Source organism: Rutidosis leptorrhynchoides, chromosome 11 (genome assembly GCF_046630445.1).
Source record: "Rutidosis leptorrhynchoides isolate AG116_Rl617_1_P2 chromosome 11, CSIRO_AGI_Rlap_v1, whole genome shotgun sequence".
NCBI lineage: Eukaryota > Viridiplantae > Streptophyta > Magnoliopsida > Asterales > Asteraceae > Rutidosis > Rutidosis leptorrhynchoides.
This window is the reverse complement of record NC_092343.1, coordinates 332,153,684-332,181,557: the sequence shown is the minus strand read 5'-3', so window position 1 is coordinate 332,181,557 and position 27,874 is coordinate 332,153,684. Positions and strand designations below refer to the sequence as shown.

Sequence of the window (27,874 nt, the reverse complement as noted above, 5' to 3'; positions counted from 1 at the left end):
ATCGCCATGTCAAACGAAGATAAAATAGATAGAACGATACGTAAAACGATGATTATGCTCGTGATACAGAATGTGATATTAAGGCAAGGATTGTTGATGATACAGGTGCTGTTACTGATGGTACTGTTGGTGTCGGTGATGTTGCTGAAGCTGGTAAGTTTTGCACCATGTTCTCCAAATTTGATTATTCGAGCGCGAAGCTCGTTGACTTCTTGGATTACTCCAGGATGATTGTCGGTCAGAACGAGCGGATGAATAAGGTTTAGAATTTGGAATAGTATTTAATCGTGATGAGATACTCTGGAAATGAGAGAGAGAATGGTGTTTCGAATAGGTTCGTCGGTAAGTGCTTCATGTTCTTTGCCAAAAGGTGAATTCGGTTAGTGGAAGGGATCGCCTTCTGCGCGTCTCCATTGATTAAGTTAATTACGAATCCATCAGTTGAATTGGGGATGGATGATTGGTTAATTCATTCTGGTGACGTTGCTTTCGGAGCTCGAGTGCAACTCCATATCGGAATAGCTGTCGGAATAACTATCGGAATAGCTATCGAAATCTGAGGACTCGAACTGGTTGAGGGATTCATCTCGTATGATCAGATGAAGGATTTTCAATAAGAAATAGATTATAGGATGTAGATTAGTACCCTGCAATACATAATTTACATATGCATATATAATACTAAAATCCCATAAGTTACGGAGGAATCTACGGAAGTTGTCAGGCAAAGGTAACAATAACAGATACGCTAAGATATGAATTTATCTATACACTGTCTATGTAATCACTGCAGTAAGATGTGTCTACACTAAGAATGATAAGCAGGTAATTCCCTAAGGATGATAAACAGATGATTTCCGACAAAAATGATAAGCAAAACATTTAACATGCAGACACGGTCGAAGTCCAGACTTACTGATGCATCTTAACGACTTATCAGTTATATACACTAATGCAGACCTGGTTTGCTAAGACCACCGCTCTGATACCAACTGTAGATACCCGTCCTAATCCATCCGGACGAAGTCCATATCGATTATAAACGATTCACAACAGTTGATTACATCGCGAGGTACTTGACCTCTATATGACACATTTTACAAACATTGCATTCGTTTTTGAAAACACAATCTTTCATTACATCGAAAGTTGACGGCATGCATACCATTTCATAATACATCTAACTATAATTGACTTAATAATAATCTTGATGAACTCAACGACTCGAATGCAGCGTGTTTTGAAATATGCCATGAATGACTCCAAGTAATGTCTCTAATATGAGCTAATACATAACGGAAGATTTCTTTATTACCTGAGAATAAACATGCTTTAAAGTGTCAACCAAAAGGTTGGTGAGTTCATTAGTTTAACATAAATAATCATTTCATAATTTTAATAGACCACAAGATTTCATATTTCCATTTCTCATAAACATACGTCCCATACATAGAGACAAAAAAATATCATTCATATGGATTGAACACCTGGTAACCGACATTCACAATATACATATAAGAATATCCCCATCATTCCGGGATCCTCCTTCGGACATGATATAAATTTCGAAGTACTAAAGCATCCGGTACTTTGGATGGGGCTTGTTGGGCCCGATGGATCTATCTTTAGAGTTCGCGTCAATTAGGGTGTCTGTTCCCTAATTCTTAGATTATCAGACTTAATAAAAAGGGCATATTCGATTAGATAATCCAAACATAGAATGTAGTTTCGATTACTTGTGTCTATTTCGTAAAGCATTTATAAAAGCAGCGCATGTATTCTCAGTCCCAAAAATATATATTGCAAAAGCATTTAAAAAGGGATTAATGAAACTCACAGTACTGTATTTTTTAGTAAAAATACATATGACGACATTTGAACAATGCAGGTTGGCCTCGGATTCACGAACCTATACCATTTGTATATATATATTAACACATATAATCGTATTCAAACATATTTGTATATTATATCTTAAATTATGTGTTATATATATTTAACTTGTGTATATTTATATAGTTATTATTATGTATATATACATATATATAGTTATTTAAAAATACTTAATTTGTAAAAAAAATGTTAATATGATTAATACATACTTATACATAATATTACTTATAAGTATATTTTTATATAAATAATAGTAACATAGTTTGTATTTGAGTATAATGGTAATATTAATAATAATAATAATAATAATTCTAATAATATTTAAAGGGTACAGTTTATAATAATCTTAATATTATCTTTAAAATTTTTATTTTCCTACACGTAATTATTTTTAGTAATAATGGTATTAATAATAATACTAGTACAGATAATCATAGATAATCATAATAACTACAAAAAATTTTACTACAATGATAATATTGATAATAATAATAATGATACAATAATAATAAATACAAGTAATAATAATGATATTACTAATAGTTTTATATGACAAAACTAGTAATAATAATATTATAAGTTATATTAATAATAATAATTTTAATCTTATAAATAATAATGATAACTAGCATATTAACAATAATTAATAATAATTAGATTATCATTAATAACAATAGATAATAATAATATTAATATTAATAAAAATTATAAAAATAATACTAATAAATATAAAAACTACCTTTAAAGGATTAAAAGGAGTAAACTGCTAAAGCCGGGACTCGAACCCGCGACCTCTCGCTCACACGAACCACTCCTAAACCACTCTTCCATTTCTTCTCTTCTGAATTTAGTTCGCTCCCGATTATATATATATGTCTTTTATTCGCCTTGTTTCAGCCCAACTTATTAACAGGTCACGGCCCAAACAAAACAGCCCAACAATTCGTCTGGGTTTAATATCGTGCAGATGGCCCAACATGAAATAAATAATCTTGGCTCAATAATCCCTAACTCTCGGCCCCAACTTTACTAGGCCCAACTCGTAAGATCAAATACCCCTCGATTTGCAATTCGTGGCCTACTTAGCGATTGCTGGAACTCGACTGGAAGAAGAAATACTACGGCTGCTAAATTGCAACACCCACTATCACTTGTCTATCAATCATTACCATCGTAAAAGAAGAAAAAAAATATGCCAAATATCTATATTGTTTTGTAAAAGATGGATTCCCTTTTCCCCACCCACTTGGATATGTCGACACCCATCAAGGATTTGATAAATCAAGAACAATATCATACGCATTCTTTTATATTTATATCTCATCTTTATAGTCATCATGCCTATTCTCTCAACACTCTAATCATCTCTTTTTTCATTTAGTATTCGCACAAAACATAAGTGGTTCCAAAGAAGAACCAAATAAAAGGTGGTGGTTTCGGTTTAGTCTCAATACAGAAAAATTATAGGAGCTGAAGCAAATACAATTGGTGGTGATAGTTGTCGGATTGTAGCAGGAATAGGGAAAAGGAATAAAAAAAAATATACAATGCAGCAGCTGCAGTTTAACGTTGTGATTGTTTTGAGTGTTTGCTGGGTTTATTACCGAAGAAGATGTAAAAGTAGTAGCTAGTAACAGTTTAAGACAGAAAGATAGTAAGCGTAGCAGGTGTAGGTTTGTTCAATAGAAACAGGAATACAATTTAAATGGGTTTTGGTTTTGGGTCTCGTTTAACACAGAAACAGTCTGATGGTGGTGGTGATCAAGATGAGTGATGATTGTTGAAGTGGTTCGAATGGTTTACATTGAAGTATTGTAGAGGGCTAGAGAAAAGAGAGCAAGAGGGTTTGTGTTTTCGTGGGTGTTGGTTTGGGATTCACGACATTGGCCAGAACAACAAGGGAGTGTGTTGGTTATTGGTTTCATTGATCTAAACGGAAAACAGTGAACAAAGTGTAGCAACAAGATAGTAGTAAAAGCGTGAGGGTCTTGAAGTGGGTGAAGGTGATTCACATAGATGGTGATGGTGATTTGAGTCGATCCTTGGCTAGCAACGACATCCAAGCAATAGCCGAGCACATGGTGGTGTCCGATTATCATGGTGTTGAAACGAATGGAATAGTAGTAGTAATAATAATGGGTTTAGTTTTGTGTGGGTAACCGAAAGAAAGGGTAGCAGAAGTACCCATCTGTTGTAGTCGATAGGTGGAGTTCTTGTTTTGAAGATTGAGATAGATAATGTTAAGTTTGATTTGATAATGCGTACCGTAGTTAATCGGTGATACTAAATGGGTGTTGCAGGTTTGTTGAATGGGGTGATGAAGTGACTAATGAGTTTGCAGCCGTCTTGTGGTACTTTGATGGTCACAAAAAACAAAATATTTAAACAAGAAGTAGAGACTAGTGGTGATGGAGGTTATTGGGTTTCAATCGAGTATCAATTATAAATGGGTGTAGACAGGTAGAATCAAACCAAGGAAGAAAGAACAAAAAAATATCAAAAGTGAAAAATGACTTCAAACGGAATTTGTTTGTATACTGAAATTAATTCGATATATTAACACAATTAGAAACAAAAACAAACTTCATAAAGTCTGATGTTGATATAAAAATAGATTCTGTAATATTTGTTTGATATGTTGATTAAAATATAGATATGTTAATAATATCTTAATAATAATAATACTTTTTCCATGTTATTAATAATTAATAACTATAATTACATTAATACTAATAATATTACAATATCATTAATAATGATAAAAATTATAATATTGTTATTAATTATAATAATAATAATATCTAAAACAATGATAACAATTTTAATAATAATATGTTAATGATGATATCAATCATAATAATAATATTGATGGTAAAGACAATAATAATAATCATCAAGGATAATGATAATAATATGATAATATTAATAATAAAAATAATACTATAACAATCAATATTATATTTGTATCCTAATATTATTAATCATGATTTTAATATTTATTTAATTTTAATATACTTTAGTTATATATAAATATGTTGTAAATGTTAATTATTATAATATCATATTTTTATTTTATTTTACATAATTAATTCTAATAACTAACAATATAATATTTCAAATTATATTTCGAATTAATATATATATTTATATTTTTAAATATATATGCATCTATTTATAAATAGTTGTTCGTGAATCGTCGAGCATAGTCATAGGGTAATTGATTACATGAATATAATTTCAAGATTTTCGAGACTCAACATTACAGATTTTGCTTATCGTGTAGGAACCATATAAAGATTAAAGTTTAAATTTGGTCAGAAATTCCCGGGTCATCACAATAATCTCATTTTTAAACTCTTCAACTCCTTGATTTGAATTTGAGGAAAGCCGTTTACTGCAATTTCTTGTCCATCGTCTAAACATCCCTACAAAAGTATGGGTTATATAAAATAAGTCAAGAAACTGAAAATATTTGTCGTTTAAATAGCGGCAACATGATGTCGCCTCAAAAAACATTCGTTACTGAAACCCTCTTTTATTGTAGTGTCTACTAATATTACTAGATAATATAAAATTGATGTGTTAAGACGCGACCTTTAAAATGTAGACAATATGCTTAGTAATTAACACATAATACAGGCAACTATAACCCGATCATGTAGTAATTAGCAAGTACATTGACCAGTTCGTACCACAGGGAGCAGTTTGTTTTCAAGGACTTTAAACAATTAATTATTCTAAAAGGGAATTTGTATTTGAAGTTGGAATTCGTTTAATACTACAATAATCAAGATATAGTAAATAACAGGAATGAGAAGGTGGTGTTTACTTCTATACTTGATAAATGACATGGATTGTTCTTTTGTAATTAAAACGGTTGTTTCATAGTTACAAGTAATTAGTTTATATCAATTTCACAATATCTATAAACTTAAGAGTTATGTTTAATCAACAAGATTCTTTCGTGGTTGAATTCACATAAAACCTAGTTTACTAAGACCACTCTAAGTAAACTACATGATTGTATATCCTAGATATCATTCAATTAACATCCTATACTCACATATAGGTGGCTAAATCACTAGGTGTTGAAGTATAAGCTATGACCTTTGATAAACTCACATAAACCAAGTCATAACTTACATAATTGAACTAGGATACAAGGATGGTTACAACAATGGATCTTTTGAAGGTGACTTAGATTGATTAACTAACTAGACCCAACCCGGTTAAACTCACGTGAAACCAAAATTAAAACAATCACTTGAGGTAATTTCATAACTATGTTGCTTTGGAACTTATTCAATTACCGAATTAAACACATAACAAAATCACTTAAGCTTATGCATCTAATCGTGTAGATTACTAGGTGTATTGAAGTATAGATTGTTTTCCTAGTTAACTCACATTAATAGGTTTGCAATCTATATAATTGAAGTAATGAACTAAGCAAGCATAACAATGGTTCTTATGGTTGAACTAGATTAATAAATCAATCAAAATATACTTGTAACTATTATAACATCAAAATATAGAACAATCCCAAGCCATAAATCTTACATTAAAGTAAACACAAAAGGTTTTTAGCTAGACATGATTAAAACAAGAACAATACAACAATTCGTATACTTGAAATTCATAAACATAACAAGAAGTGAATGAAAACAAGAATACCAATCGAAATAGATGAACTAGCTTCAATCTTGGTGTTGAAAGAGTGTTACTTCCTTCTTGACAAGCCTTAGAACCCCTCTTGAACTTTCTAATACGAGCTATTTACTGATATATGATGTGTGTTTGAGTACAAGGGATAACCACCATTAAATAGGCTTAAAAGTTAGGTAGAAAAGTGTTCTGGAGAGGGATTGATAAGGCTAAAAGGAACATATATTTCATAGCATTATTCCTCAAGAAAGACAAGCTTTTAGTTGCAATTGTTCTATTTACAAGTGATATTCGTTTAAATAATAAAAGGTGAAGACAAAAGACAGATTCAACGAATTGAAGACGCAAACGACCAAAAAGCTCAAAAGTACAAAATACAATCAAAGAGGTTCCAATTATTGATAAGAAACGTCTCAAAATTACAAGAGTACAAGATTCAAAACGCAAAGTACAAGATATTAAATTGTACGCAAGGACGTTCGAAAATCCGGAACCGGGACCAGAGTCAACTCTCAACGCTCGACGCAACGGACTAAAAATTACAAGTCAACTATGCACATAAATATAATATAATATTTAAATAATTCTTATAATTATTTAATATATTATATTTATTTATAAAACCGTAGGTAAACAAAGAGCCAAACTTGTGTGAGCTGTATTTACAAACTCCGCGACTCGCGGAGTTTGAAGGCCAAAAGGGCCGCGAGTCGCGGAGCCCCAATTTCTGAAACTCCCTATAAAGCTCGCGCATTCTGATCGTAAAAAAACCATCTAATATATCCATCTCTCCATCTATATCGTATATATTTATATTTATATTTTAATTTTAATTTTAATTTTAATTTTAATTTTAATCCTAATAATAAGGGTATGTTAGCGAATGTTGTAAGGGTGTAAGTCGAAATCCTGTCCGTGTAACGCTACGCTATTTTTAATCATTGTAAGTTATGTTCAACCTTTTTAATTTAATGTCTCGTAGCCAAGTTATTATTATGCTTATTTAAAACGAAGTAATCATGATGTTGGGCTAATTACTAAAATAGGGTAATTGGGCTTTGTACCATAATTGGGGTTTGGATAAAAGAACGACACTTGTGGAAATTAGACTATGGGCTATTAATGGGTTTTATATTAACTAAACAATACCTTGTTAATTTAATATACAAACTTATAATTTGACGTATTTATATATAACCACATACGCTTGACTGGGTACGGTGGGCGGGATATCTATAAATACCAATAATTATTCATTTTACCGGATACGGACCTGGATTAATAGTTAATAGACTTGTTGAAACAGGGGTGAATTACATTCAAGGGTAATTGGTGTAATTGTTAACAAAGTAGTAAAACCTTGGTTTACACTCAGTCGATAACCTGGTGTATTCATTAAACAAAGTATTAAAACCTTGTTACAATTCGAATCCCCAATTAGTTGGAATATTTGACTTCGGGAATAAGAATAATTTGACGAAGGCTTTCGCTCTTTATATTTATGACTGATGGACTATTATGGAAAAAATCCGTATGGACATATTAAATAATCCAGGACAAAGGACAATTAACCCATGGGCATAAAACTAAAATCAACACGTCAAACATCATGATTACGGAAGTTTAAATAAGTATAATTTTTTATTTCATATTTAATTTCCTTTATTTTATATTTAATTGCACTTCTAATTATCGCATTTTTATTGTTATTGTATTTAATTGCACTTTTAATTATCGTACTTTTTAATTATCGCAAGTTTATTTTATCGCATTTTCATTATTCGCAATTTCATTATCGTTATTTACTTTACGCTTTAATTTAAGTCTTGTATTTATTTTTAATATTTTACATTTGGTTTTAACTGTGACTAAAGTTTTAAAATCGACAAACCGGTCTTTAAACGATAAAAACCCCCCTTTATAATAATAATATTACTTATATGTATATTTGTATTTTTTTTAAAAGTAAACTAATATAGCGTTAAGCTTTGTTTAAAAAGATTCCCTGTGGAACGAACCGGACTTACTAAAAACTACACTACTGTACGATTAAGTACACTGCCTATAAGTGTTGTAGCAAGGTTTAAGTATATCCATTCTATAAATAAATAAATATCTTGTGTAAAATTGTATCGTATTTAATAGTATTTCCTGCTAAAATTTAATAGTATTTTATATACACCCCGCTGCACACATCAAGTATTTTTGGCGCCGCTGCCGGGGAATCGCTTAAAAGCCGGAAGCGCAACACTAATAAAAAAAAAGTATTTTTAGTTTACTTTTATTAAAATTCATTTTTATAAAAATACGTTTTAAATATTCGAAAATATAAAAAGAAAAACAAAAATATAAGTATTTTTTTTTTGAAGTTTGTTAAATATTTAAGTTTTATAAAGTTTCTTTAGTTTGTAAAAATATAAGTTTTATTTAATTTATTTTATAAATATAAAACTGAAAAAAAAATAAATATATATATATAAATCTAGCTTTAAGATTTTTATTTTTAAAATTATAAAGTAGTTCCATTTTTATTCTAGTTTTTAAAATATAAGTTTTTATTATATATAAATTTTAGATTATAAAACAGAAAAATATAAAACAGAAAATTAGAAAACATAAAAAAAAAAAACGCGTCAATTTAAACTGTTCCAGAGTTGAAAACTGGAACCCCGCGACTCGCGGGGTTCGTTGCTTGGAATACCGCGACTCGCGGAGTAATTCTGACACCGACAGAAACCCTAACTGCAATTAATTACGGGTAATTAATTATTATTATTATTATTTAACCCTAATTATTATTATTATTATAATTAGTTTTATTTAAAGTTTTACTTTTTATTTAATTTGTTTTATTTAGTTAAATTAGTTTAATTAAATTATAAAATTAGTAGTTTTATTAAATAAATAATATAAAAATAATATTTTTATAAAAATTGTACTTTTTACAACTTTTTGTATATTTTTATATTTTTTTAATTGTTTTAGCGTAATATTTGTATTTTTCGCTCATATTTAGTTTTAAACTTAGTTTTTGCCATAGTTATTTTTACTTCTAGATTTTTAGGCTTTGCCGTAGAATTCCTTAAGTGCTTTTTCTTTAGACTAAGATTTAGGTGCTTTAGAATTTTGCGACGCCTTTTTAAGTTTTAGTTTCTTTTTAAGTTATTTCCATTTGGGATTTAGTTTTTCCTGTAAGCTTTAATATTTTTAGACGACTTTTACCTATGTATCAATTATCATTCCAATTAGTAATCTCAATTTGCGATTATAATTTTAAGTTAGTTGTAGTGATAAGGTTGGGTTAGTCAAGTATTTTTAAGTTTTATAAGTTTCTTTTATTTTTCCGTCACCTTTTATTTTTCAACCATTTTTCTTTTTCGACCTTTTTTCGACGAACTCTTTTTCTTTCTTATTTCTCGCTATTCTAGTTTTAGGACATAGATTTTTATTCTACTTCTTATCTAAATTTCTTAAAATTTTGAAAATTTATTTTAAGTGGTTATATTGATAGACATCAAAATTTTCTGGTTCGTAGTAATAGTTGGATTTGTACGTGGACCGGGTTATTGGAGCCAAACAGTCCTCAATTATATTGAGACCAAACGAATCCTGCCCCTCTGCTGCATCTTTTGGCTATTCGAAACGTGGGCAAAATCAGAAAAGTCTATTGATTGGATAACTTATTATCATTTTTCTTTCCTTTTAAAAACTAATAGGATATTCAGTGAATGCACCGAGCAAGACGTTCACCACCTTTTGTACGTTCATCACCTGTAACTAGATCAAGACATTTAGCAAATATTACTGCCGTTGATTTTTCTTTAGAATCGTCATCCAGTCGACCAAGTACTCCAGTTCAAATTTCCGATAATCCATTTTTTGAACCCGACCTCACAATTGAGAATCCGGAGAATATTCAGGAACGATTCGTAGATCCTGAACCACTAAACTTTCCTCCGGAACCACCAATCGTTCAAACAGAGATTGTTGAGGAACGAACCATTAAATCAGAATCCTCTAGTTATTCCGATTCAACAAATTCAATTATGGAGAATCTGGAACCTTTAAGTATGGAAGACCGAATGAGAGCTAAACGCACTGGCCAAGGTCACGCAATTACTCATCCAGACATTAATGCGCCAGATTATGAAATCAAAGGACAAATTCTACACATGGTGACTAATCAATGCCAATTTAGTGGTGCGCCGAAGGAAGATCCAAATGAACATCTACGTACCTTTAATAGGATCTGCACACTATTTAAAATCCGAGAAGTGGAGGATGAACAGATATATCTCATGTTATTTCCCTGGACTTTAAAGGGAGAAGCCAAATATTGGTTGGAATCGTTACCTGAAGGGGCGATTGATACATGGGACGTTTTAGTTGAAAAATTTCTTAAACAATTCTTTCCTGCATCTAAAGCCGTAAGACTTCAAGCAGAAATTGTTACGTTCACACAGAAACCAAATGAAACTCTATATGAGGCATGGACTAGATATGGAAAGTTATTAAGAGGATGTCCGCAACATGGTTTAGACACCTGTCAAATAGTACAAATATTCTACCAAGGATGCGACATCACTACAAGGAAAGACATAGATATAGCAGCTGGTGGTTCTATTATGAAGAAAACCGAAACTGATGCTTACAAAATTATTGATAACACTGCTTCCCACTCACATGAGTGGCACCAAGAAAAAGATATCGTTAGATCATCTAAAGCAGCTAGAGCCGATTCTAGCCATGACTTAGATTCCATTTTCGCAAAGATAGATGCTGTCGAGAGACGAATGGAAAAGATGACTAAAGATATTCACTCAATACGAATTAGTTGTGAGCAGTGTGGAGGACCACATTTGATAAAAGATTGTCTCAGTATTGAATTAACAATGGAACAAAGAGAGAATATTTCATACATAAACCAAAGGCCTGGAAATAATTATCAGAATAATTATCAACCGCCAAGACCTATTTACAATCAAAACCAGAATTATAACAGAAATATTCCATACAACAACCAACAAGGTCCTAGCAATCAACAAGTATCCAATAATACTTACAATCAGTAAAGACCTAATTTTCAAAACAAACCACCACAACAAACCGATGATAAAAAGCCGAATTTAGAAGATATGATGACGAAGCTAGTTGAAACTCAAACGCAGTTTTTCACATCTCAGAAACAAACTAATGAACAAAATGCTCAAGCATTTAGAAATCAAGAAGCTTCTATTCAAAATCTGGAACAAGAAGTAAGTAACCTAGCAAGGTTAATAGGTGAAAGAAAACCGGGAAGTCTACCTAGTGATACAAATGCTAACCCCCGGAATGAAACAACTAAAGCTATTACCACAAGAAGTGGTACAACACTTAAACCACCTGAAATACCTGTAACTTCTGATGAAGCTATTCCTACTCCACAAGAACCACAACCTAATCAAGATAAGGAAAAAGAACCGGTAGTTGAAAAGGTTAATGAAGATAACACAGTTAAGGATAAACCTTATGTTAAACCATACCAACCACCACTTCCTTACCCGAGTAAAATGAAGAAAGAGAAACTTGAAGCCGAGCAATCCAAATTCTTGGATATGTTTAAACAGATAAATGTAAATATTCCTTTCATTGATGTAATTTCAGGAATGCCTAGATATGCTAAATTCTTGAAAGATCTAATCTCAAATAGAAAGAAAATGGAAGAACTCTCGGCTGTTACCATGAATGATAATTGTTCAGCAGTGCTGTTGAATAAGATACCAGAAAAACTATCTGATCCAGGAAGCTTCACAATTCCATGTTTTCTGGGTAGTCTTAGTTCAATAGAAGCATTGGCAGACTTAGGTGCTAGTATAAATTTAATGCCGTATTCACTATACGCTAAACTAGACCTTGGAGAATTGAAACCAACCAGAATAAGCATACAACTAGCCGATAGATCAATAAAATATCCTAGAGGGATAATGGAGAACATGCTAGTTAAAGTTGGTACTTTAGTATTTCCAGTAGATTTTGTTGTTCTAGACATGGAAGAAGATTCTCAAGTTCCTCTCATATTAGGAAGACCATTCTTAAACACGGCTAAAGCAATGATAGATGTGTTCGGTAAGAAATTGACCCTAAGTATAGAGGATGAGAGTGTTACCTTTTCAGTTGATAGAGCAATGCAACAACCACAATCTGCAGATGATACATGTTATTATATTCAAACTATAGAGTACGCTTCCAAACCATTTGGAGTACGCTTATTTACATGGTGAATCTGAATTACCTGTAATAATATCGTCTTCTCTTACTGAAAATGAGAAATCACAACTCATTTCTGTGTTGAAAGCCCATAAACCAGCCATTGCATGGAAGATTCATGATATTAAAGGAATAAGTCCTTCGTATTGCACACATAAAATCCTTATGGAAGAAGGTCATAAAACGTATGTGCAACGCCAACGAAGACTAAATCCTAATATGCAAGATGTAGTTAAGAAAGAAATTATTAAACTGCTAGATGCAGGTCTAATTTATCCAATCTATGATAGTCCATGGGTAAGCCCAGTTCAATGCGTGCCTAAGAAGGGTGGCATGACTGTCATTACAAATGAGAAAAATGAGCTTATTCCTACTAGGACTGTAACAGGATGGCGTGTATGTATTAATTATAGAAAATTGAATGACGCCACCAGAAAAGATCACTTTCCCTTACCTTTCATTGATCAAATGTTGGAAAGATTAGCCGAAAATAGTTACTATTGTTTTCTAGATGGATTTTCCGGATATTTTCAAATTCCAATAGCACCCGAAGATCAAGAGAAAACCACATTCACGTGCCCTTATGGTACTTTTGCTTACAAACGCATGCCATTTGGACTTTGCAACGCCCCTGCAACCTTTCAAAGATGCATGATGGTAATTTTTCACGACATGATAGAAGAATGCATGGAAGTTTTCATGGATGACTTTTCAGTCTTTGGTGATACATTTGAATCATGTCTAGTTAATCTGGAACGAATGCTTATTAGATGCGAACAGTCAAATCTAGTACTTAATTGGGAGAAATGCCATTTCATGGTTAAAGAAGGCATCGTTCTTGGTCATAAAATTTCAAAAGAAGGAATTGAAGTGGATAGAGCTAAAGTAGATGTAATTGCTAAACTTCCACATCCCACCAATGTTAGAGGAGTTAGGAGTTTTCTAGGGCATGCCGGTTTTTACCGACGTTTCATAAAAGATTTTTCTAAAATTGCCACTCCTATGAATAAACTCCTAGAAAAGGATGCTCCATTCATCTTTTCAGATGAGTGTATCAAATCTTTTAATATTCTTAAAGAGAAACTAACTAATGCGCCGATCATGATAACACCAAATTGGAATCTACCATTTGAACTAATGTGCGATGCAAGTGATTTTGCAATGGGAGCCGTTTTAGGACAAAGGATTGAAAAATGATTTCAACCTATATATTATGCTAGTAAGACGTTACAAGGAGCACAAACGAACTATACAACTACTGAAAAAGAACTCCTTGCTATTGTCTTTGCTTTTGACAAATTTCGATCATATCTCGTTCTAGCAAAAACGGTGGTCTATACCGACCATTCTGCTCTTAGATACCTATTTTCAAAACAAGATGCTAAACCAAGATTAATCCGTTGGATCTTACTCTTACAAGAGTTTTATATTGAAATCCGAGATAAAAGAGGAGCAGAAAATCTCGCCGCTTATCATCTTTCTCGTCTTGAAAATCCCGAATTAGAAGTTCTAAATGAATCGGCCATACAAGACAACTTTCCTGATGAATATCTATTGAAGATAGATTATAAAGAAATTCCATGGTTTGCAGACTATGCAAACTACTTAGTTTGTGGATTCCTTGAAAAAGGATTATCCTACCAAAAACGAAAGAAATTTTTCAGTGATATAAAACACTATTTCTGGGAAGATCCACATTTGTTTAAAAGTTGTCCCAATGGAATAATACGCCGATGTGTATTTGGAGATGAAGCTAGTAAAATATTAAACCATTGTCACACAGGACCAACAGGAGGGCATTATGGGCCTCAACTAACAGCGAGAAAAGTTTATGATGCTGGATTCTATTGGCCTACAATTTACAAAGACGCACACCTTCTTTGCAAATCCTGTGATGCTTGTCAAAGGGCCGGAAAAATAAGTCAACGTGATGAAATGCCACAAAATGTCATCCAAGTATGTGAAGTATTTGACATTTGGGGTATTGACTTTATGGGTCCATTTCCAAAATCTCATAATAATCTATATATACTCGTAGCCATTGATTATGTATCTAAATGGGCGGAAGCACAAGCTCTCCCAACTAACGATGCACGAGTTGTAGTCAACTTTTTAAAATGTCTTTTTGCAAGGTTTGGAACACCGAAAGCTTTAATAAGTGATCGGGGTACTCATTTCTGTAATAATAAACTTGAGAAAGTTCTTAAAAGATATGGAGTAACTCATAAAATCTCCACCGCATATCGTCCACAAACAAGTGGACAAGTTGAAAATACCAACCGAGCTTTAAAACGTATTCTAGAGAAAACCGTAGGATCAAATCCGAAGGAATGGTCCATTAAATTGGAGGATGCACTCTGGGCTTTTAGAACAGCCTACAAAACTCCAATTGGAACCACACCTTTTAGACTTGTTTATGGAAAAGCATGTCATCTTCCAGTAGAAATTGAACACAAAGCATTTTGGGCTTTGAAGACATGTAATCTTGATTTACATGAAGCCGGACGTCTACGATTAAGTCAACTAAACAAATTAGAAGAATTAAGACATGAAGCATACGAAAATTCATTAATCTATAAGGAAAGAACGAAGAAATGGCATGATAAAAGAATCAGAAGTTCAAAAGAATTTAAGGAAGGAGACAGAGTTCTTCTTTTCAATTCATGATTCAAGCTATTTCCTGGAAAATGGAAATCAAGATGGTCTGGACCATTCATAGTCAAAAGAGTTTTCCCATACGGAATGATAGAATTAATAAATTCAAACGGGATTGAATTTAAAGTTAATGGTCACAGAGTTAAACATTACATACATGGTCCGATGGAAGTTGACAATGAAGTTAATCATAATTTCACCACCCAAGAAAACCTTCAAAATGAAAACATAAATATGTTATCAACAACATATGAAAAATCAAAACTGGAATATAGGGAGGATTCAAATTTGATTGATGAAGAAGAATTCCTATACAAACCTCCCATTCCAAGAAACGAAGAAAAATGTGAACAAGAAATTCAAATAGAAATGAAAGAACCAAGGAAAGAACACCCGAAAAAAGTTTACAAACCAACTCGACTTACTAAAGCAGGAGACCCGGGCGAATTTATCATTTCTTGCTTACTTAATGATGGTGCTGTATATAATGGACTCGCAAATTTAGGAGCAAGTGCAAATATTATGCCTCTTTCCTTATACAAAAGATTAGGCATGGGCAAATTAAAACCAACCAAAATAGGTGTTCAATCATTTGACCAAACTATTAAACACCCGGTTGGAATAGCAAATAATTTACTTGTTAACGTGGGAAGTTTGACCTTTGTTGCAAACTTCATAGTGATTAATATAGAGGAAAACCTTGATATTCCTCTAATTCTAGGTCGCCCATTTTTAGCAACCACCGAGGCATTCATTGATGTAAGAGAAGGTAGAATGACACTTAGGGATGGTGATACATCGATCACCTTTGTGAACCGAAACTTTAGATCTCCACAAACCAAAACTGTTAGACCAATAAAAATGCATAAGTGTGGGGAAGATGAAGAAACACTTAATGATGATCCAATCACAAAGAATGCCGTTGATGATACGAAATTAGATGAACCCATTTTTAACAGTTCAACGAAGAAACTTTATAAACGGATTCACGATGCTAAGATTAAAGGAAACTTTAAGTTATATAACCGATTAATATCCAATTTATCGTCAAAAGAAAAGGCAATGTTAGTTGAATTTGTGAAAGTTACGGAGGAAATCAACAAATGGATTGAAGTAAAAGTCAAAGATATACAAGTTGTTGATGATTCAATTGAGAATAATGTTAATCATAATTTCGATACCACAGCTGACTAAGTGTGGGGAGAATCAAGGGGTTTATGTATTTCTGTTAGAGTTAGATTGTCTGTTTTCATGTAGTTCTCGAAAATGGAACCCGAATGGTCTTTCCCTAGCAGACCCTAAAGAACTAGTCTTCTCCCCCCATTCTGAATTTTTATTTTTTTTAGGTTTTTACGAAATGAAGACTGCCTGTGAACTAAACCATGGTCTAATGCTACACGCTTTGATCACTAAACGTAATAATGACACACTACCGAGTGAAATAGTATCAGTAATCAGAGAAAGAATGGACGGAGTTAGAAAAGAATCCAGATGCGAAGATAATAAGTTACAATTTGGTAAAGGAAAATCAAAATCCGCAGCAAAAAGAAGAGCACGACACCTAGAAAGATGTCACAAATGCGGAAAATGGTCACATGGAGGTAAATGTTCAAATAATCAAACCTATTCAAATACCGAATTTGTTACTTTATGCAGAGACGGACCGTTCATATGTTTAGAAGAAAAGACACTGAATGCTCGAGGTTACGCCTATGTAGCTATGGAAAACCAATTAAACCGACTATCTTATGAATGGGATAGATCATATAACTAAGAAATCTATTTCACAGGTATGTCTGTACAGTTTTTATTTTTTTTTATTTTTAACCTTTTGATAATAAACGCTAATTTGTTTGCTAAAAAGTATTAAATTGGTATTGAATAAAATTAGGTTTGGCGACCGAAATTATTGATATCATTCAAAAATTTATTACATCACTGCGAAATTTAACGTTTATTCTTAAGGTATAAATATCTTTAATCAATCAACCCAAAATATTTCAAAAATTCGTCATGAGTTAAATAAGGTCTTGGAACCGAAATTACTTTACCGAAAAGAGGGGCGCATATTTTTGATAATATTTGATTAATTAAAGTGGGATAAAAAGCCAAAAAGATTTTTAATTTTATTTTTACCATGTTTTTAAAATTAATATTTAAATCTTAAATTAATATTGTAAACTTTATAAAAACAATATATTTAAAATTGTAAATATTTGAAAAATTAATATAATTTTGGTGTGAATTTATAAAATGAATTTTTAAATTAAGTTTTGTGTGAATTTTTAATTTTTAAAATATGAATTTTTAATTTTATGCATTTTAAATTGTAAGTTTGGTGTGAATTTTTAATATTAATTTTGAATTTTATATTTAAATTGTGTGAATTTAAAAACAAAAATTTACTTTATCTCATTAAGTTAAAAATATGATTTTTAAAATTCGTCGTAAGTTGAAGACTAGGTCTTTGAACCGAAATTGCTTTACCCAAGGGAGGGACGAGAACTTTTATTGTCATTATTTTTAATCTTATTGAATTAAAGTATGCCAAAAACATTAAAAAACCCAAAAATCTTAGCTTTTAAAACAATTGCTACAAAAAGAAAAATTTTAAAATTTTGTCGAGGAACGGACTAGGACATCGATCCGAAACGACCTCGTCCTAAATAACAAGGGAAACAAAATTTTAAAAATTAATTACTTAATTATTTTATAAGTTAAAGATTATATATATAAAAAAAAACAACTCCGCGACTCGCGGAGTTTGAAGGGTAATTCACCGCGAGTCGCGGAGGGATCGGATTACAGAAAAAATAAAAAGAGCTGAAACAGCTCAGTCCACACAACACACAAAGAAAACACTGCGAAATACTGCCAAAAAATAGCGAAAAATACACCCCAAAATCACAATTTTTAACCGTTAATCATCAAATCTTTTACTAAAATCATGTTGAGAAGGATGCTATCAAGGAATTACTCAAGAAAAACGGTAAATTTCTACACCTAAACACCATTTAATCCGAAAATTAGTGTTCTTGAGCAATTTTTTCCCCAATTTGATTTTGATGCTTTTTAGTGTAATTAGGCTTAAATTGTTTATGTATTATGCTTGTATAACCTAGATTGATGCTGTTTAACATGATTAGAAGCCTTAAACTTCAAATTTTGAGTAATCTAGGGTTTGTGTCCTTGAGCAAATTTGGGGCTTTTTGATATAAACAGGTTATGGCCGATTTTTGTCATGAATTGTTGCTAAATTAAGTAGTGTAACATGTTTAGGTAGTTAAATGATCCAAACTTTGAGCCTAAACATGAGTTTGAGAATTAAAGTGGACTTTTTCAAGTCTAATATTCATGAACTTGATTTTTGAGAGATAATGCCATTTGAAACTTGTTTAATTGCTAGTAATGATTATTTTGACATGTTATTTGAGTTGAATGCTTATGAACTTGGCGAACATTTTCGTATATGCTTATTTGAAAAAGTGTAGATTTGATAAAAATGTGAAAATGAGCTTAAGTTTGATATAAATTGATCATGTCATTGTAATTATTTTGATTGATGATTTTGCTGACACTAATGCATATTTGGATGCACAAAAATTGTGTTTGATGTGTTTTGCAGACTGAAAGGGGTGAATCTTCATCCCAAGCTCGCAATGCTCCTGCTGAGAATGCGGAACAACAGGAGGTGGATAGCTTCTACAAACAAGATATACCTCATCCAGTCATGACATTTTCTGATATGCACTTGGAAGAGTTGCACCCGAACCTGAGATTTGACAGACTTTGGATAGATTATCCAAAATATCAAAGGGGTTTGCATACTCTTCATTCTAAAGTTGTTGAGGTACCTAGGGTCATAGAATGGGGAGCCTTAGAAGCTGTAGAATTGGCCGGGCCAATTAGGGAATTACTTGCACAGAGGTATGGTAATTCTACTTTTAATGACTGGGTACGTTTATTCACCATGCATAGACCTGTATATAAAGTATGGTGTGAAGAATTGTTGTGTAGTATAGAGTTGAATGATCGGGTAGCTAGTTTAACCGATCGATCTTTTATTAGATTTTTGTTAGGAGGTTCGATGTGCCACATGTCTTTACTAGACATGGCTCAGGCTTTACGTATATATACGCCTGAGGAGTTAGCATCTACCGATTGTAGAGGGTTGATACTAAATGGTAGAAAGATAGATGAAAATTTTGATACACAAGGTGTATGGAGTCAAATGACAAGCCATCACCGATTCAAAGGGGGAAATTACTCTTATTTGGATATAGATAGAGCTGAATTAAGAGTAATTCATAGGTTTTTAGCAAATTCGATTACACAAAGAGGTAAGAACAAGGAAAAGGTAAATGAACAGGATTTGTTTTACCAAATGTGAATTCGAGACCCACAAAGCGCTGTAAGTATACCTTATTGTGTGGGTTATTATTTATCAGCTATGGTTAGGGGGATGAGACCGCATAGCATAATAGGAGGTGGTATTTTTATTACTTTGATTGCTGAATATTTCGGTGTGGATATAAGTCAGGGGAGATTATTAGTCGAAGAACCAGAACCCCGCGATACTATAGGTTTAAATGTATACCATGGTGCGAAAGTTTTGAAGAGGCGAAATAACGCCGCAGTACAATACCATGGTAGACATCCACAGGTTGAGAGAAACCAACAGCAAGGTAATGTAGGAGGGGGAAATGAAATGCAAGAAATGCAAAGGTTTATAGCTTCACAGGAATACGAAAATGCTAGACAGAGAGCATTTGAAGATTGGAAAGTTTATCAAAACCAAATCATAGCTCATTGCCAACATATAGGTAGAAACTATATTCCTACCCCAAAACCCATATTCCCTCCCTGGTCAATAGAGATGCAACCACCGTATCCTACGTATAACCCTGCTGAAGCATTTTATAGCACCTATGGTTATGCCTGGAACCCCTATTGGTATCAGTATCATCCCTATTCTACTTTGTTTTATTTATTTTGTAATTTGTAATATTGATACGTTTAATACTTATGATAATATTGTAATAGTTTTTATAATTTTCTAACTTTTATTCTTAGATTTTAATAATTTTTGAATGTGGGGTAATATACCTGAAATGTCCCGTTCTTATTGATTAAAAACGTTCCATATTAATTGATTTCGTTGCGAGGTTTTGACCTCTATATGAGACGTTTTTCAAAGACTGCATTCATTTTTAAAACCAACCATAACCTTTATTTCATAAATAAAGGTTTAAAAAGCTTTACGTAGATTATCAAATAATGATAATCTAAAATATCCTGTTTACATACGACCATTACATAATGGTTTACAATACAAATATGTTACATCGAAATCAGTTTCTTGAATGCAGTTTTTACACAATATCATACAAACATGGACTCCAAATCTTGTCCTTATTTTAGTATGCAACAGCGGAAGCTCTTAATATTCACCTGAGAATAAACATGCTTTAAATGTCAACAAAAATGTTGGTGAGTTATAGGTTTAACCTATATATATCAAATCGTAACAATAGACCACAAGATTTCATATTTCAATACACATCCCATACATAGAGATAAAAATCATTCATATGGTGAACACCTGGTAACCGACATTAACAAGATGCATATATAAGAATATCCCCATCATTCCGGGACACCCTTCGGATATGATATAAATTTCGAAGTACTAAAGCATCCGGTACTTTGGATGGGGCTTGTTGGGCCCGATAGATCTATCTTTAGGATTCGCGTCAATTAGGGTGTCTGTTCCCTAATTCTTAGATTACCAGACTTAATAAAAAGGGGCATATTCGATTTCGATAATTCCACCATAGAATGTAGTTTCACGTACTTGTGTCTATTTTGTAAATCATTTATAAAACCTGCATGTATTCTCATCCCAAAAATATTAGATTTTAAAAGTGGGACTATAACTCACTTTCACAGATTTTTACTTCGTCGGGAAGTAAGACTTGGCCACTGGTTGATTCACGAACCTATAACAATATATACATATATATCAAAGTATGTTCAAAATATATTTACAACACTTTTAATATATTTTGATGTTTTAAGTTTATTAAGTCAGCTGTCCTCGTTAGTAACCTACAACTAGTTGTCCACAGTTAGATGTACAGAAATAAATCGATAAATATTATCTTGAATCAATCCACGACCCAGTGTATACGTATCTCAGTATTGATCACAACTCAAACTATATATATTTTGGAATCAACCTCAACCCTGTATAGCTAACTCCAACATTCACATATAGAGTGTCTATGGTTGTTCCGAAATATATATAGATGTGTCGACATGATAGGTCGAAACATTGTATACGTGTCTATGGTATCTCAAGATTACATAATATACAATACAAGTTGATTAAGTTATGGTTGGAATAGATTTGTTACCAATTTTCACGTAGCTAAAATGAGAAAAATTATCCAATCTTGTTTTACCCATAACTTCTTCATTTTAAATCCGTTTTGAGTGAATCAAATTGCTATGGTTTCATATTGAACTATATTTTTATGAATCTAAACAGAAAAAGTATAGGTTTATAGTCGGAAAAATAAGTTACAAGTCATTTTTGTAAAGGTAGTCATTTCAGTCGAAAGAACGACGTCTAGATGACCATTTTAGAAAACATACTTCCACTTTGAGTTTAACCATAATTTTTTGATATAGTTTCATGTTCATAATAAAAATCATTTTCTCAGAATAACAACTTTTAAATCAAAGTTTATCATAGTTTTTAATTAACTAACCCAAAACAGCCCGCGGTGTTACTACGACGGCGTAAATCCGGTTTTACGGTGTTTTCGTGTTTCCAGGTTTTAAATCATTAAGTTAGCATATCATATAGATATAGAACATGTGTTTAGTTGATTTTAAAAGTCAAGTTAGAAGGATTAACTTTTGTTTGCGAACAAGTTTAGAATTAACTAAACTATGTTCTAGTGATTACAAGTTTAAACCTTCGAATAAGATAGCTTTATATGTATGAATTGAATGATGTTATGAACATCATTACTACCTTAATTTCCTTGGATAAACCTACTGGAAAAGAGAAAAATGGATCTAGCTTCAATGGATCCTTGGATGGCTCGAAGTTCTTGAAGCAGAATCATGACACGAAAACAAGTTCAAGTAAGATCATCACTTGAAATAAGATTGTTATAGTTATAGAAATTGAACCAAAGTTTGAATATGATTATTACCTTGTATTATAATGATAACCTACTATAAGAAATAAAGATTTCTTGAGGTTGGATGATCACCTTACAAGATTGGAAGTGAGCTAGCAAACTTGAAAGTATTCTTGATTTTATGAAACTAGAACTTTTGGAATTTATGAAGAACACTTAGAACTTGAAGATAGAACTTGAGAGAGATCAATTAGATGAAGAAAATTGAAGAATGAAAGTGTTTGTAGGTGTTTTTGGTCGTTGGTGTATCGATTAGATATAAAGGATATGTAATTTTATTTTCATGTAAATAAGTCATGAATGATTACTCATATTTTTGTAATTTTATGAGATATTTCATGCTAGTTGCCAAATGATGGTTCCCACATGTGTTAGGTGACTCACATGGGCTGCTAAGAGCTGATAATTGGAGTGTATATACCAATAGTACATACATCTAAAAGCTGTGTATTGTACGAGTACGAATACGGGTGCATACGAGTAGAATTGTTGATGAAACTGAACGAGGATGTAATTGTAAGCATTTTTGTTAAGTAGAAGTATTTTGATAAGTGTATTGAACTCTTTCAAAAGTGTATAAATACATATTAAAACACTACATGTATATACATTTTAACTGAGTCGTTAAGTCATCGTTAGTCGTTACATGTAAATGTTGTTTTGAAACCTTTAGGTTAACGATCTTGTTAAATGTTGTTAACCCAATGTTTATAATATCAAAAGAAATTTTAAATTATTATATTATCATGATATTATGATGTACGAATATCTCTTAATATGATATATATACATTAAATGTCGTTACAACGATAATCGTTACATATATGTCTCGCTTCAAAATCATTAAGTTAGTAGTCTTGTTTTTACATATGTAGTTCATTGTTAATATACTTAATGATATGTTTACTTATCATAATATAATGTTAACTATATATATAACCATATATATGTCATCATATAGTTTTTACAAGTTTTAACGTTCGTGAATCACCGGTCAACTTGGGTGGTCAATTGTCTATATGAAACCTATTTCAATTAATCAAGTCTTAACAAGTTTGATTGCTTAACATGTTGGAAACATTTAATCATGTAAATATCAATCTCAATTAATATATATAAACATGGAAAAGTTCGGGTCACTACAGTACCTACCCGTTAAATAAATTTCGTCCCGAAATTTTAAGCTGTTGAAGGTGTTGACGAATCTTCTAGAAATAGATGAGGGTATTTCTTCTTCATCTGATCTTCACGCTCCCAGGTGAACTCGGGTTCTCTACGAGCATTCCATCGAACCTTAACAATTGGTATCTTGTTTTGCTTAAGTCTTTTAACCTCACGATCCATTATTTCGACGGGTTCTTCGATGAATTGAAGTTTTTCGTTGATTTGGATTTCATCTAACGGAATAGTGAGATCTTCTTTAGCAAAACATTTCTTCAAATTCGAGACGTGGAAAGTGTTATGTACAGCCGCGAGTTGTTGAGGTAACTCAAGTCGGTAAGCTACTGGTCCGACACGATCAATAATCTTGAATGGTCCAATATACCTTGGATTTAATTTCCCTCGTTTACCAAATCGAACAACGCCTTTCCAAGGTGCAACTTTAAGCATGACCATCTCTCCAATTTCAAATTCTATATCTTTTCTTTTAATGTCAGCGTAGCTCTTTTGTCGACTTTGGGCGGTTTTCAACCGTTGTTGAATTTGGATGATCTTCTCGGTAGTTTCTTGTATAATCTCCGGACCCGTAATCTGTCCATCCCCCACTTCACTCCAACAAATCGGAGACCTGCACTTTCTACCATAAAGTGCTTCAAACGGCGCCATCTCAATGCTTGAATGGTAGCTGTTGTTGTAGAAAAATTCTGCTAACGGTAGATGTCGATCCCAACTGTTTCCAAAATCAATAACACATGCTCGTAGCATGTCTTCAAGCGTTTGTATCGTCCTTTCGCTCTGCCCATCAGTTTGTGGATGATAGGCAGTACTCATGTCTAGACGAGTTCCTAATGCTTGCTGTAATGTCTGCCAGAATCTTGAAATAAATCTACCATCCCTATCAGAGATAATAGAGATTGGTATTCCATGTCTGGAGACGACTTCCTTCAAATACAGTCGTGCTAACTTCTCCATCTTGTCATCTTCTCTTATTGGCAGGAAGTGTGCTGATTTGGTGAGACGATCAACTATTACCCAAATAGTATCAAAACCACTTGCAGTCCTTGGCAATTTAGTGATGAAATCCATGGTAATGTTTTCCCATTTCCATTCTAGAATTTCGGGTTGTTGAAGTAGACCTGATGGTTTCTGATGCTCAGCTTTGACCTTAGAACACGTCAAACATTCTCCTACGTATTTAGCAACATCGGCTTTCATACCCGGCCACCAAAAATGTTTCTTGAGATCCTTGTACATCTTCCCCGTTCCAGGATGTATTGAGTATCTGGTTTTATGAGCTTCTCTAAGTACCATTTCTCTCATATCTCCAAATTTTGGTACCCAAATCCTTTCAGCCCTATACCGGGTTCCGTCTTCCCGAATATTAAGATGCTTCTCCGATCCTTTGGGTATTTCATCCTTTAAATTTCCCTCTTTTAAAACTCCTTGTTGCGCCTCCTTTATTTGAGTAGTAAGGTTATTATGAATCATTATATTCATAGATTTTACTCGAATGGGTTCTCTGTCCTTCCTACTCAAGGCATCGGCTACCACATTTGCCTTCCCCGGGTGGTAACGAATCTCAAAGTCGTAATCATTCAATAATTCAATCCACCTACGCTGCCTCATATTCAGTTGTTTCTGATTAAATATGTGTTGAAGACTTTTGTGGTCGGTATATATAATACTTTTGACCCCATATAAGTAGTGCCTCCAAGTCTTTAATGCAAAAACAACCGCGCCTAATTCTAAATCATGCGTCGTATAATTTTGTTCGTGAATCTTCAATTGTCTAGACGCATAAGCAATCACCTTCGTTCGTTGCATTAATACACAACCGAGACCTTGCTTTGATGCATCACAATAAATCAAAAAATCATCATTCCCTTCAGGCAATGACAATATAGGTGCCGTAGTTAGCTTTTTCTTCAATAACTGAAACGCTTTCTCTTGTTCATCATTCCATTCAAATTTCTTCCCTTTATGCGTTAATGCAGTCAAGGGTTTTGCTATTCTGGAAAAGTCTTGGATGAACCTTCTGTAGTAACCAGCTAGTCCTAAAAACTGGCGTATGTGTTTTGGAGTTTTCGGGGTTTCCCACTTTTCAACAGTTTCTATCTTTGCCGGATCCACCTTAATACCTTCTTTGTTCACTATGTTACCGAGGAATTGAACTTCTTCCAACCAAAATGCACACTTTGAAAACTTAGCGTACAATTCTTCCTTCCTCAATACTTCTAACACCTTTCTCAAATGTTCACCGTGTTCTTGGTCATTCTTTGAGTAAATAAGTATGTCATCAATGAAAACAATGACAAACTTGTCAAGGTATGGTCCACACACCCGGTTCATAAGGTCCATGAACACAGCTGGTGCATTAGTTAAACCAAACGGCATGACCATAAACTCGTAATGACCGTAACGTGTTCTGAAAGCAGTCTTTGTAATATCATCTTCTTTCACCCGCATTTGATGATACCCGGAACGTAAGTCAATCTTTGAATAAACAGACGAGCCTTGTAGTTGATCAAATAAGTCGTCGATTCTCGGTAGTGGGTAGCGGTTCTTGATGGTAAGTTTGTTCAACTCTCGGTAGTCGATACACAACCTGAATGTACCATCTTTCTTCTTGACAAACAAAACAGGAGCTCCCCACGGTGATGTGCTTGGTCGAATGAAACCACGCTCTAAAAGTTCTTGTAATTGGCTTTGCAGTTCTTTCATCTCGTTGGGTGCGAGTCTGTAAGGAGCACGAGCTATTGGTGCAGCTCCTGGTACAAGATCTATTTGAAATTCTACGGATCGATGTGGGGGGTAATCCCGGTAATTCTTTCAGAAATACATCGGGAAATTCTTTTGCAACGGGAACATCATTGATGCTCTTTTCTTCAGTTTGTACTTTCTCGACGTGTGCTAGAACAGCATAGCAACCTTTTCTTGTTAGTTTTTGTGCCTTCAAATTACTAATAAGATGTAGCTTCGTGTTGCCCTTTTCTCCGTACACCATTAAGGGTTTTCCTTTTTCTCGTATAATGCGAATTGCATTTTTGTAACAAACGATCTCTGCTTTCACTTCTTTCAACCAGTCCATACCGATTATCACATCAAAACTCCCTAACTCTACTGGTATCAAATCAATCTTAAATGTTTCGCTAACCAGTTTAATTTCTCGATTCTGACATATATTATCTGCTGAAATTAATTTACCATTTTCTAATTCGAGTAAAAATTTACTATCCAAAGGCGTCAATGGACAACTTAATTTAGCACAAAAATCTCTATTCATATAGCTTCTATCCGCACCCGAATCAAATAAAACGTAAGCAGATTTATTGTCAATAAGAAACGTACCCGTAACAAGCTCCGGGTCTTCTTGTGCCTCTGCCGCATTAATATTGAAAACTCTTCCGCGGCCTTGTCCATTCGTGTTCTCCTGGTTTGGGAAATTTCTAATAATGTGGCCCGGTTTTCCACATTTATAACAAACTACATTGGCATAACTTGCTCCGACACTACTTGCTCCGCCATTACTCGTTCCGACACCATTTGTTCCTTTCGTTCTATTAACCCCTGGTCCGTAGACCTCACACTTCGCTGTGCTATGACCATTTCTTTTACACTTGTTGCAAAATTTGGTGCAGAACCCCGAGTGATTCTTTTCACACCTTTGGCATAGCTGCTTCTGATTGTTGTTGTTGTTGCGGTTATTATTGTTGTTGGGATGATTGTTGTAGTTGCTGTTGTTGTTGTTGTTGTTGTTGTTGGGCCATTTGTTGTAGTTGCGATTGATGTTGCGATTGTTGGGATAATTGTTGCGATTATTGTTGTAATTGCTGTTGTTGTTGTATTGGTGATTCTTATCACCGTTTTCCTCCCACTTTCTTTTGACTTGCTTCACATTGGCCTCTTCAGCAGTCTGTTCTTTAATTCTTTCTTCAATCTGGTTCACTAGTTTGTGAGCCATTCTATATGCTTGTTGTATGGAGGCGGGCTCGTGTGAACTTATATCTTCTTGGATTCTTTCTGGTAATCCTTTCACAAAC

The 27,874-nt window shown here is 33.1% G+C and overlaps 1 pseudogene; it reads right to left on the bottom strand.

The window, feature by feature from the left end:
* LOC139875773 (G-type lectin S-receptor-like serine/threonine-protein kinase SD1-1) overlaps positions 1 to 27,874 on the bottom strand; it is a 57,317-nt pseudogene that overhangs the window by 9,111 nt on the left and 20,332 nt on the right.